This window comes from Clarias gariepinus, chromosome 1 (genome assembly GCF_024256425.1).
Source record: "Clarias gariepinus isolate MV-2021 ecotype Netherlands chromosome 1, CGAR_prim_01v2, whole genome shotgun sequence".
Lineage (NCBI taxonomy): Eukaryota > Metazoa > Chordata > Actinopteri > Siluriformes > Clariidae > Clarias > Clarias gariepinus.
The window spans coordinates 926,240-938,717 of record NC_071100.1 but is presented as its reverse complement, the minus strand read 5'-3'; the positions used below and the strand labels follow the sequence as shown (position 1 = coordinate 938,717).

The window sequence follows — 12,478 nt, the reverse complement described above, 5'->3', positions numbered from 1 at the left end:
TCTCTTAGACGCCTATTGACAGCAAGCAACAGAGCTTAGAACGTGTCCAGCTCAAACTGTAAATACTGATATGGATTTATTATTCAACAACTTCTCTCCTTTTTTGTATCAATAATTATTCTTCTTTGACACCGCTTTCTCCATTTATAATAATAATAATAATCAAATTATTATTATTATTTGCAATAGTAGTTGTGCTATGAATTTATTATCATCATCATCTTTGGTTTTGCTATGAATATTAAAGTGCTACATGATTAAACTTAATGCAAATATGTTAATGTCATTGTACTTATTGACATAATGTGAACAATGTCGATGTCGATAGCATGTCGTTTTTGGATGGAAAACTGTGGTACGCCACAAGTAAGGGGAGATTGAAATTTGGGGGTCAATCTTGGTTTTTGCAGGGGAGGCTGAACAACAGCATGTTTAAAATTATCAAGAACAATTCCAGGTTTAAGACCATGATGAATTAATGTTAAATGTTAGGAGCCATTGTATTAAAGTTCTCTTTAATGAGTCAATAAGTTGGTTTCAAATGAGTGATTATATCATGCAAATGAGAGAGAAAAACAGGAATTGTTTCCTAACCCTAACCCTAGGGTTAAACTGAATTAGAACAGTTAACCACACTGGAGGAACAGCTGGGTCATAAGCAGGAGGTGTAATAAGGGCTCTAATGTAATTGATTTTGTTTATTAAGAATGTTTGGAGATTCTCACACTTATTTGCAGTGATATCATGGCAGATAATGTTTTGGGGGTTAATAACAGTGTTTAATGTGTTAAATAGAACTCTTGCACTGTGGTGGGTGTTTTTACTTAAATCAGAAAAATATTCAGTTCCCTCTGTTTTAACAGTTTTTTTTACGGATTTACATGGATCATGTAGTAAAAACAATAACAAACCATGCACACTGATTACTAAAACTAATGTGCGAATTAATAAAACTGAACATGTGGATTAACAAACCGAGATGGGTTTTTCTAAACCCCACCCCTGTGAAAATGGCATATTCAGAGAATGGCCTGTTGGTGAGAGGTTGTTCATAGACCACTGACGTTCTACCCATTCTAAAATTGACATTCTTACTGTTTTTTAATCCCTGGAATGAATATGATATGAGATAGATATGGAGAATTTATTTATCATAAATGCAGTGCATTGTTTTTTTAATCACTTTAAACACAACCCATGATTTTTTTTATGCTACTTAAAATGAATAAATTTATAAATAAATAAATAAAAATAGTGATTGCATTATGTTTCATGACATCCTTAATTTGCCTAAGTTACCTTTGTTTACTGCAGTATATTTAATAATGAATGAAAATGTGTCAATGTTTTTTGGTGTTAATGTTATGGCTGATAAAGGTATGTTGTCAAAGTATTTGTGGACATCTAATTGGATTACATTATACCTTAGATAATGTAGCACCAGTTAAAAGAAAAATTATTAGAGATAAGAAACTCGCTCCCTGGTATAACAATCACACGCACACTTTAAAACAGACCGCTCGTAAATTAGAACGTAAATGGCGTCAAACTAAATTGTTAGTATTTCAAACAGCATGGAAGGAGAGCATCCTGAACTATAGAAAAGCTCTTAGTGTAGCTAGATCAACATATCTCTCCACTCTTTTTTTATTTTTATTTTTATTTAATAGAGTAGCCAAATTAACCACAAATAAGACCACTGCAGAAATCTACACAACAACATTGTGTAATGGTGAGGACTTTATGAACTTTTTTAATAATAAAATTGTAAATATCAGGCATAAATTTGAGGTTTTAAAACCGAACAATGTAATTGATGCAGATGCAAATTCATCAACCTGTATATTAGATCCTGTACCGACACATTTTCTTAAACAGATAGTACCAGCAATAACAGAACCCCTGTTGAGAATAATTAATTCTTCACTCAGCATTGGTTATGTTCCAAAATCTTTTAAATTAGCAGTTATCAAACCAATAATTAAGAAACCTAACCTCGACCCCTGTCAGCTGTCCAGTTACAGACCAATATCAAACCTCCCCTTTATCTCTAAGATTCTGGAAAAGATAGTATCGGAGCAGCTATGCTCATATCTACATAGAAATAGCATACATAAACTGTATCAGTCAGGATTTAGGCCTCATCACAGTACAGAGACATTAAAGTAGTAAATGACCTATTGGCCTCTGATCAGGGTTGTGTAACCATGCTTGTTTTACTCGACCTCAGTGCAGCGTTTGACACCATTGATCACGCTATTCTTCTTCACAGATTAGAAAATGTAGTAGGAATTAAGGGTACAGCCCTCTCCTGGCTCAGATCCTATTTGACCGATCGTTATCAGTATGTAGACTTAAATGGTGAGTATTCTGCATGTTCTCTAGTGGAGTTTGGTGTTCCGGACATAAGAAATTGGATGCTAATGAACTTCCTTCTGCTTAATCCTGATAAGACAGAAGTTCTAGTCATAGGACCGCATACAGCTAGAAGTAAGACTTTAGATCACACTGTAACTTTAGATGCCATTTCTGTTCCAGTAAAAGACCTCGGTGTGATTATAGATTCCAGCATTTCATTTGAAGCTCATGTAGATAATATTACCAGGATAGCATTCTTTCACCTCAGAAATATTGCCAAGATAAGAAATATATTGTCGCTAAACGATGCAGAAAAACTAGTTCATGCTTTTATCACCTCTAGGTAGGCCTATTGTAATGCCTTACTGTCGGGTTGTTCAACTAGATGCATAAATAAGCTTTAGCTAGTCCAGAATGCAGCAGCGAGAGTTCTCACTAGAACCAGAAGTTATGAGCACATCACACCTACCTTATCTTCACTGCATTGGTTCCCTGTGAAATTTCGCATTGATTTTAAAATACCACTCTTGACATATAAAGCATTAAATGGATCTCGTGCAGTATCTAAATGAACTGCTAGTGTCCATGCCTACTTTGATCAAAGGATGCAAGCTGCTTGTTTTTCTTAGGCAGAGCTTTTTCTTACAAAGCCCCAAAATTATGTAATAGTCTTTCGAATAATGTTCGGGACTCAGACACAGTCTCAGTGTTTAAGTCCAGGCTAACAACCTGTCTATTCAATTAAGCAGTTTTATAAATAGATTTGCCTTAGGTAAACATCTCAGGGAGCCCTCATGTTTGTGTTTCCTTATGGCTCCTCCCTTTTAGTTATGCTGTTATAGTTAGTCGTGCCGGAGTCTCTGCTTGCACTTTACACGAAATATATATATATATATATATATATATATATATATATATATATATTTACATTATACATTATGTGACTCTGACCAGACCTAACTGTTATCTCTCCTCTTTTGCTCTCTCTCCCCCTCTCTCTCTTTCCCTCTCTCTGTCAAGCTACACATGTCGTTGCTGAGCGGCCAGTGATCCAGACTCCCTCTGCCCTCCGGACCTGTCTGACCCATCCTTGTGCCCCGCTTATGCTAGGAGATCTTGTCACATGGATGCCCCATGTTTCTCTTTGGGATGTGTCTGGGGATGGCTTCTCTCTACCTAGAAGACAGTTCTGGCCTTGACTGGTGTTGGAAGCTGTTTTTCTGAGGCCTTGACAGTTTGATAGATCAGAACTGGAACTTCCTACAAGTCTACCTGAGTTTCAATAACTACCTGAACTTCATATTAACATCCATTAACATGAACTGTTATGCTGAACTGCCTGCCAACTAACACACAGTATGAATGCAGATCAATTCCTGCTCTCTGTTTCACCCAAATGGGAATGGGTTGCCTGTTGAGTCTGGTTCCTCTCAAGGTTTCCTCCTGTTACCATCTCAGGGAGTTTTTCCTTGCCACTGTCACCCTCGCCTTGCTCATCAGGGACAAACTGACCATTTTGATTCATACACATTCACATTCCATACACACTTGATATTATTTTTTGATTCTCTAAAGCTGCTTTGCGACAGTGACAATTGTTAAAAGCGGTATATAAATAAAATTGAATTGAATTGTATAAATTTAGCAAAAATCTGTAAAATAATGGTGTTTCACTGCTAAACTTTTACTGCTGATCGTTTAATTAAGGTGTTTAATCGTATATTTTTAGGAAAAACTTATAAGTTTAGCAGATACAACGTTATTTTACAGATTTTTCCTAAATTTATTTATTATGAAAAAAATATTTAAGTTTTTATGGAATGTGAATGTGTATAAATCAAAATGGTCAGATTGTTTGTTTACAGAAGAATACACAAGATTACAGAGAAATACCTCACAGGACATAGACATATTATACTGTTAGGCTACAGTATAGATTATATGTTTATTTATTTGTTTGTTTAATTGATAAAAAATTATTTTAATGTACATTTAAAATTTATTAATACACAGTCAATTTTTACGCCAATAAAACAGATAAATTGTTAAATGAGAGTCAGGATTTTTTTTACTATTAAAATAATAATAATAATTGTGAAGATATGTATGAAAATGAATGCACTTTGGTACAGTCTATAATGAGTAGCAAAAATGACAATTAAATCAACAAAATTCAATAACTTTTTTTGCTATAGAAACTTGGCATTTAGAAAATGTAAAACCAACTGTACTATAATGCATTCTATCCTCGCTAATATTCCCTTTGCAATGATCAGTTTGATATTAATTCAGTTAATCTTTTCATTCATTTAAAAAAAAAAAAATTTAAATCAAATCAAACTGAAACTGATAGAGTGGATTATAGTACTACTGGTTTTACATGTGTAATCCACATAACGAAAAAGCTGTTGAACTTTATTTTTGTAATGTTATGCGCTAAAATGCCTCCATGGATTGCCCCTCCCCCTACATAACCTCTATCAAATATTATATTAGAACATAAATTAATAGGTTTATGATTTACAAATTGCATCAAGTGAATTTGATTATAAAATAAGCAATATAAAAAAAGACATGTTGTATTGGGAAAAAGTATATAAATTATATATGTATATATATATGTATATTAGTATATTGCTTATTTATAATAAACATCGCGTCGTGTAATTTTTCATCATTTTTCAATATTTATTTAGTGTAAACATTTTTGTATACATGACAAACACCTGCAAAATAAATGTTCCACAAAATAAACATTATATGAGAATTTGTATTACGTGTCTTAATTTTTGTGTGTTAATTTGTCACATGCCTAGGGTTAATTATAATAGTAATAATATATTTGATAATAATAATAATAATAATATGAATTTTTGGTTATGATGTCCTAATATATTTGATAGAGATTTTGTGGGTGGTGCAATCCGTGACAGGGGGCATTTTAGCGCATAACAACTTTATTTCGGTTCACCTCCATTGCTCAAATTCCCCCCTCTTGGTCAGCGACTGCGAGTGAGGTCACTCCCCACACAATCCCGCCCCACAGTATAGACCCGCCCCTGACGCTGATTTTGACAGGTTTCTGTGTAACGTGTTGGAAATGCAATTGCAAATAGATTAGCGATAGTGACAGAGATTAGTGATTCCTTAGCAATAGGTTCCCTTTTTCTCTAAATCTTACCCCCATCTGCTCTGATCTAGCACCTAGAAAAAGACTACACACCATTAGATTCAAAGATTCAAGATTCAAAGAACTTTATTAATCCCAGAGGGAAATTGCTTTGTCTTGGTCATACAGTTGCATTGATTTAATTTACCGGGAAGAAAGTAAAAAAAATAGATTAGACAAGTGTAAAGTTTTATAACATTGTAAGACACTGTAATATAATAAGAAGATTCCTGTGCCTTGAGAACAGACCCCTCACTGTGCCGTGTTAAGGTTACACTCAAACTTTCAGGCTGGTCTGAGGTAAGATAATTTAGCTGACAATAGCTGCTATAGTTAGCCAAAGAACCCCACCTGTGTATGAACTCTCCCAAATATACACACCTGCTAACCTCCCGTTTTTCACTAGCTAGTAATTTACTCCGCGGTCAAAAGTCGCCCGTGTTTCTCCCGAGTTATAACAATATTTTACACTTTTTCCCCTTTGGCAAGTATTATGCAAATATGACTGCTGCATGTAAGCTAACCAGGTAGCCCTCTTTAACCAAAGTTGCTTGTGACTCAGACTAAATTAACTATCAGTCAGCTGTACAGATAACTACTAGATGGAAGTATTAATATTTGGGTGATTGTGACACCAGATATGACAATGCATTTCTTCGGTAATTAGCTGAAAATCAACACAGACCTCAAGATCAACTAGTCTGACAAAAAAAAAAATATATATATTGAAGCGTTTTTACGCCGGAAAGAATGCTGGAGAGACGAGTGAGCTTATTTGCTGCCCACACACACGCAGTCTAACAAGCAGCATGAGCAGCACATTCACTCAGGAGCCTACATCCAATTCAGCGTCAGCCTGAACTAGAGCACATTTCACACGTCCCACCCCCACACACACAAACAGGGCCGAAGCCATTAACCCAAACACCCTTCCCCATCAGGGTGAACACACCGACATCCCCGCAAGGCATGCTGGTCGTCAGCCGCCGCCCCGCCCACGCCACACTGCCCCCACCCGAGCTGTGACCGTCCCTGGTCACCATGACGAACTTTGTTTCGGAGGCGTGGAGGCGGTCGGCGCTGGCGGTGGGAACGCCGACGTCCTTTGGCAGGTGAGGGATGAACGCGAACGTAGTCCTGAGGCGGTCCGGCCTCCACAAAGTTCGATGTTTCCCTGGCGTGCGGCTGGTAAGGCGCAAGACGGTCCCGGTGGAGCAAAACTCGTGCCCGCCCTGTCAACCGCACCCGGTAGATGACATCAAGCTGGCTGTGAGTGTCCACGCCCATTCGCCCCATAGGTGCCCCCACCCGAAAGTCTTGCAGCGGTGCCCGCGAGCGCTGGGTGGGGCCCTTCTGCCTGGCGATGAGCGGTTCACAGTTCAGCTGTGAGACCAGTGGAGCGACTGTGGGTGACGCAGTAACTCGGCTGCACGCTGGCTCAGACGGCTGATCACCTGAGGCTGAGAGCCTGGAGGACTGCACAGAGAGAATGTTCAGCGTCGAGGGTTCTACGTCGCGACGGCGCTCCACGAGCGCCCACAGTAAGACGCCGTCCAGCACACAGTCGACGTAAAGCCCAGCGCGGCTTACCAAGCGTCCTCCCGGCGCTAGTTTAGCGGCTGCTGGTGTACGCTGTCCCGTGCCCCGGCCTCGCCGCGAAACGTCGGAGAGTTGCTCGTTGCCTAGCCGCGACGGGTAGCCCTGTCCCCGGCTAGGTTCACGAACCGAGCGCCACTGAGCTGCGGGCGGTCGCTCGGCTCTTCCGCCGTGATGTACCGCCGATATGAGCTCAGCGGGCTCAGCGCGCTCGGCCTCGCGCAGCGGCAGGTCACTTTGCCGGCTAACGGCGCACGGAGCTGTATCTTGCTCCGGCGCTTGCGCAGCGCCAGCCTCCGCCCCGAGATCCTGCGCCGGGATTTTCTTCTTGCCGCTCCGCGTTGGTTGACGTGGTGTGCTCGCGCTAGCTCCGTCAGGAAAGCGCTTTTTCTGCGCGAGTAGTCGCTCCGCTACTTGGCGGCCCGCTTGGATTTTTAGAAGGTCCTCCGTTGTGCGCTCGATCCCGTTACTCTCCATCCCACTTCTGACACCAATGTAGCGTTTTTACGCCGGAAAGAATGCTGGAGAGACGAGTGAGCTTATTTGCTGCCCAATTCAATGGCCGGGAGCACCCTACCCAGCACACACGCAGTCTAACAAGCAGCATGAGCAGCACATTCACTCAGGAGCCTACATCCAATTCAGCGTCAACCTGAACTGGAGCACATTTCACACGTCACACCCCCACACACACAAACAGGGCCGAAGCCACTAACCCAAACACCCTTCCCCATCAGGGTGAACACACACCGACATCCCCGCAAGGCATGCTGGTCGTCAGCCGCCGCCCCGCCCACGCCACAATATATATATATATATATATATATATATATATATATATATATATATATATATATATATGAGCTTTATCCCAAAAGCCATGCTTATTTTGCTTATTTTACTTTTGGTAGTAGCTGTCTCCATGTTTTTGTTTCAGGTTACCTATACCCTATCTTTGTAATTTTTTTATTTAGTATAAATCCTATTACACATTAAATTGATAGTCTTATTCAGTTTAATCTTTGTTATTCAACCAATTTTTAACTTTCTTTTATTTCTTTCTAAGGTTGGCACCAACATGGTGGAATACCTCAAGCAGGCTGAAGTGTCAAGGCCGTACCCCTACTGTACATCCTGATTTTGGGAGATGATGACCAGCGCTGCTCTCAGGCATTTGTCATTCTGGTGGGACAGGCTCTGGAGCAATGCACACTACTTGGGGCGGTTGATGTGTGCTTCAAGGCATTTTATATTTTTGACATTAACTATTTAAAGTAGTGTGCTATTGTATAGGACTTTTTGTAATGTTGCTATGAAATAGCAAGGCCTACTTGCTATTGCTAAAAGTCAAAGACAGTGTTTGTATGTTAAAATGGAACCAGGGCTGGATAGTTTTGGGACTGAACTGATAAACACACACACACACACACAAACATTATCACTCAGCTTAACTACTACAACTCAACTACATCAATACATCAAAACACTGTGACTGGACTGACAAATCAACACAAGCGCAGACACACTGACCCACACAAACTATTCTACACACATCTGTAAATGCCTCACTGTTTATCTCTTCTGCACAATATTCATTACTTCTTGCACAAATACCAATTCTTGCTGCTATGTTTTTTTACTACCTCAACACCATATTTTATGTCTTATGTTTTATGTTCTGATATGTCGTTGTCGTCGCACTGTCACTTTGTTGTTGCTCGTTTTGCACATTTGCACGTGCACTTTGTTGTTGTCTGGGAAAAAAAAAAACCTGTAGATAGTCTTTTAGTTAGTTAGTCTTTTTTTTTTTTTTTTTTTTTTGTTAATTTAATTTATGTTGTAATTTATGTTAGGAATATCTGTCTTGTCTCTGCTAGCCAGCTAACTAGGCCTCCTAGCTAGCTAGTTTAGCTTCTCTGTTAATCTATGTTGTAAGTTTATGTTGCATGTAGCACCTTGGTCCTGGAGGAACGTTGTTTCGTTTCACTGTGTACTAACTGTATATGGTTGAAGTGACAATAAAGCCTACTTGAACTTGAACTTGAACTTGTTCTGCAGAAAAGATATCTAATGTCACATTGAGATCCTGCTCTGTAGAAGCTGCCTCAGCCTATTTGTGTTATTACTCCATTCTGCCCTTGTGAGTAATAGTATAGTAATGATGTCGCTGTTGATTATCTGGTCGAAGGCGTTTGTTCAAAACTGCGGGAAAACTGTAGAAAAAGTGTGGGTGTTGAACCCTCTCACCGGGAAAAGTGTGGGTGTTAAAACACCCACATCCCCCATGGGTGCGACGCCCCTGGTGGAATTGTGTCAAAAGGACAAAAAGATGGCCTCAGATGCTTAATTATTTCACTTAGGGTAGAGAGAGAAACTGGTTCAAACTAATGAAAAACAGCTTGGCAAGGAGAAGAGGTGGAGGGATCTAAAACAGAGGTAAATGGTAAACATCTGGTATTTGCAATTTTATCTTTAAAAAAGTGAAGAAATTGTTCACAAATTGCAGGTGAAGTTTCAATAGCAGCAGAATCAGAATGACTAATTAAACTATTCAGAGTATTAAAAAGAACATGCGGTTTTTGACTATTGTTTGACACCACCTCTGAGAAGTAATGTGATTTCGCTGTTTTAACTGCTCTCTGATATTCCTGAAGGCTGTTTTTGAAGTTGTCCAGTAAGACCTGAAGATTGTCCTTTTTCCACTTTCTCTCAGCCCGCCTACACGAGCGTCTGAGAGCACGTGTGGTCTCATTCAGCCATGGTTCAGTCACTGGTTTAGAGCGTTCAATCCTCATAGGAGCTACTGAGTCCAGAATATTAAAACATGTGGCGTTGAACAGTTCAAGTAGTTCATCCGTGTTGAGATTACCACAATCTGCACTGGTAAAGTGCGCAGAGTTAAAAGCAAGAGAGAAACAAGCGGCAGTCGAAGAGTTAATGGTGCGCACACGTAGACCGGAGCGCGAGGTTTAACGCAGGTGGATGGCAGCGTGACACTGAATAAAACCGCAAAATGGTCTGATATACCCGTGTGGTATATCTTAATGTCGGACAGATCAAGTAATCAGGTATTGCACTTGGAACCTAAATCTTGAGTTGTGGGAACAGTAGTGTCATAAAGTATTATTGAACAGTAACTACTGACAGTCCGTATCCCGTAGTGTAAATGTTCTCGTAGTGAAAAGATCTCCTGTGGCATACTGTAGAACACCAGTACATTTGAGCAATATTTTTTCTTTTCACTTACCTGGACGACTATTCACCAAAATAGTTGATTGTTTTCCCAATTTTCTTTAGCTGTTCCTAAGGCAAGAAGAGTTTGACGATCATATGTGAGCAGGGCTATACCAATAAGTGCTATACCAATATTGCACTTGAAATGTAGGGTAAGTGAAAAGAAAATATATTGCTCAAATGTACTGGTGTTCTACAGTATGCCACAGGAGATCTTTTCTCCCAATGGCCATTAAATTATACACCTCATCTCTTTAACATTTACACTACAGGATACGGACTGTCAGTAGTTACTGTTCAAAAATACTTTATGACACTACTGTTCCCATAACTCAAGATTTAGGTTCCAAGTGCAATACCTGATTACTTGATCATAATCAGTCTCTGGCTGAAATTGCTCCTCTGGTTGAAGAGAATACTGTATGGGGGTGAAAAGGATTGTTCAAGATTGTGTGTATTTTAGACAGAATCTTCCTCCTTGCCTCAACATCAACAGAGTCCAGCTCCATGCCCAGGACATATCCGGACCGTTTAATGAGCTTGTCCAATTTCTTTCTGTCTGCCGCTTTCATGATCAAGCTCCAACAGACCACAGCATAGAAAATGACACCCGCCACAACAGATTTGTAAAATATCTGAAGAATGGTACCTGAGCCTTTTCAGGAAGTAAAACCTGCTCTGTCCTTTCTTGCAGAGTGCCATTGTGTTAACTGATTGTGTAAACTACATAACCACTTAAACTTAAATGGATACCTGGACAGTTTTCAATCTGGTTTTCGAGCGCATCACAGTAAAGAGACAGCGCTCGTGAAAATAATAAATCATTTTAATTTAAATTCTGATTGACAAAATATCAGTGTTGGAACAGCTAAATTTTAGCACTTTGTTTGACACTTTCGATCATAACATACTAATAGAAAGACTGGAAAACTGGGTTGGGCTTTCTGAAATGATACTCAAATGGTTCAGGTCATACTTAGAAGGGAGAGGTTATCATGTAAGTATAGGAGAGCATAGGTCTATGTGAACATTCATGACATGCGGAGTCCCACAAGGCTCAATTCTTGCACCACTCCTGTTTACCTGTATATGCTCCCACTAAGTCAGATAATGACCAAAAAAAATTGCCTATCACAGCTATGCTGATGATACACAGATTTACCTAGCCTTATCTCCAAATGATTATAGCTCCATAAACCTTCTCTGCCAATAAATTGATGAAATTAACAGTTTGATGTGCCAATTTTTTCTTTAGTTAAACAAGCAGAAAACTGAATTCATTGTATTTGGAAACAAAGATGAAGCTCTGAAGGTGAATCTTGGGGTGAATCTTGAGACAGACTTTAGTTTCAGTAGTCATGTCAAAGCAGTAAATATATCATCATACTATCATCTCAAAAACATTGCAAGAATTAGATGTTTTGTTTGCAATCAAGACTTGGCCAAACTTGTCCATGCCTTTATCACTAGCAGGGTGGATTATTGTAATGGTCTCCTCATGGGCCTTCCCAAGAAGACCATTAGACAGCTGCAGCTCATCCAGAATGCTGCTGCCAAAATTCTGACTAGAACCAGAAAATCTGAGCACATCACACCAGTCCTCAGGTCCTTACACTGGCTTCCTGTAACATTCAGGATAGATTTTAAAGTACTTTTACTCGTTTATAAATCACTCAGTGGCCTAGGACCTAAATAAATTACAGATATGCTCACTGAATATAAATTTAACAGACCACTCAGATCGTTAGGATCGAGTCAAATTCAAATTCAAATTCAAATTTTATTTGTCACATACACAAACATACACAGTACGAAATGTAGTGAAATGTATTATACAACTGCCATTGACCCTAGAAGAGAGTTAAATTTTACAAATAAGAAATAAATATGAATAAAAGAAATACGATAGAAATTAAATTACAAAATTAAATTAAACTAGGAAAAATAGAACTAAAAATAAAAATAGAAATGTGCTATGAAAAAATAGAACTAAAAATAAAAATAGAAATAGGATGTACAAACCAAGTTAGTGACTCTGGTGGGACTCGAACCCACAACCTTTGAATAGCTCCACAGCTGAGTCTAGAAGTCCAATGCGCTATCCATTGCGCCACAGAGTCA

At 39.1% G+C, this 12,478-nt stretch overlaps 1 protein-coding gene and 1 non-coding gene across 2 annotated transcripts in view; both read right to left on the bottom strand.

Moving 5' to 3' along the window:
• Nucleotides 1-12,478, bottom strand: part of LOC128523741 (zinc finger protein 239-like) — a 366,823-nt gene that overhangs the window by 340,112 nt on the left and 14,233 nt on the right. The window lies entirely within an intron of this gene.
• trnar-ucu (transfer RNA arginine (anticodon UCU)) lies at nucleotides 12,388-12,477 on the bottom strand. Its single transcript is given in 2 exon segments — nucleotides 12,388-12,423; nucleotides 12,441-12,477. It is a non-coding gene; the product is annotated as a tRNA-Arg (tRNA).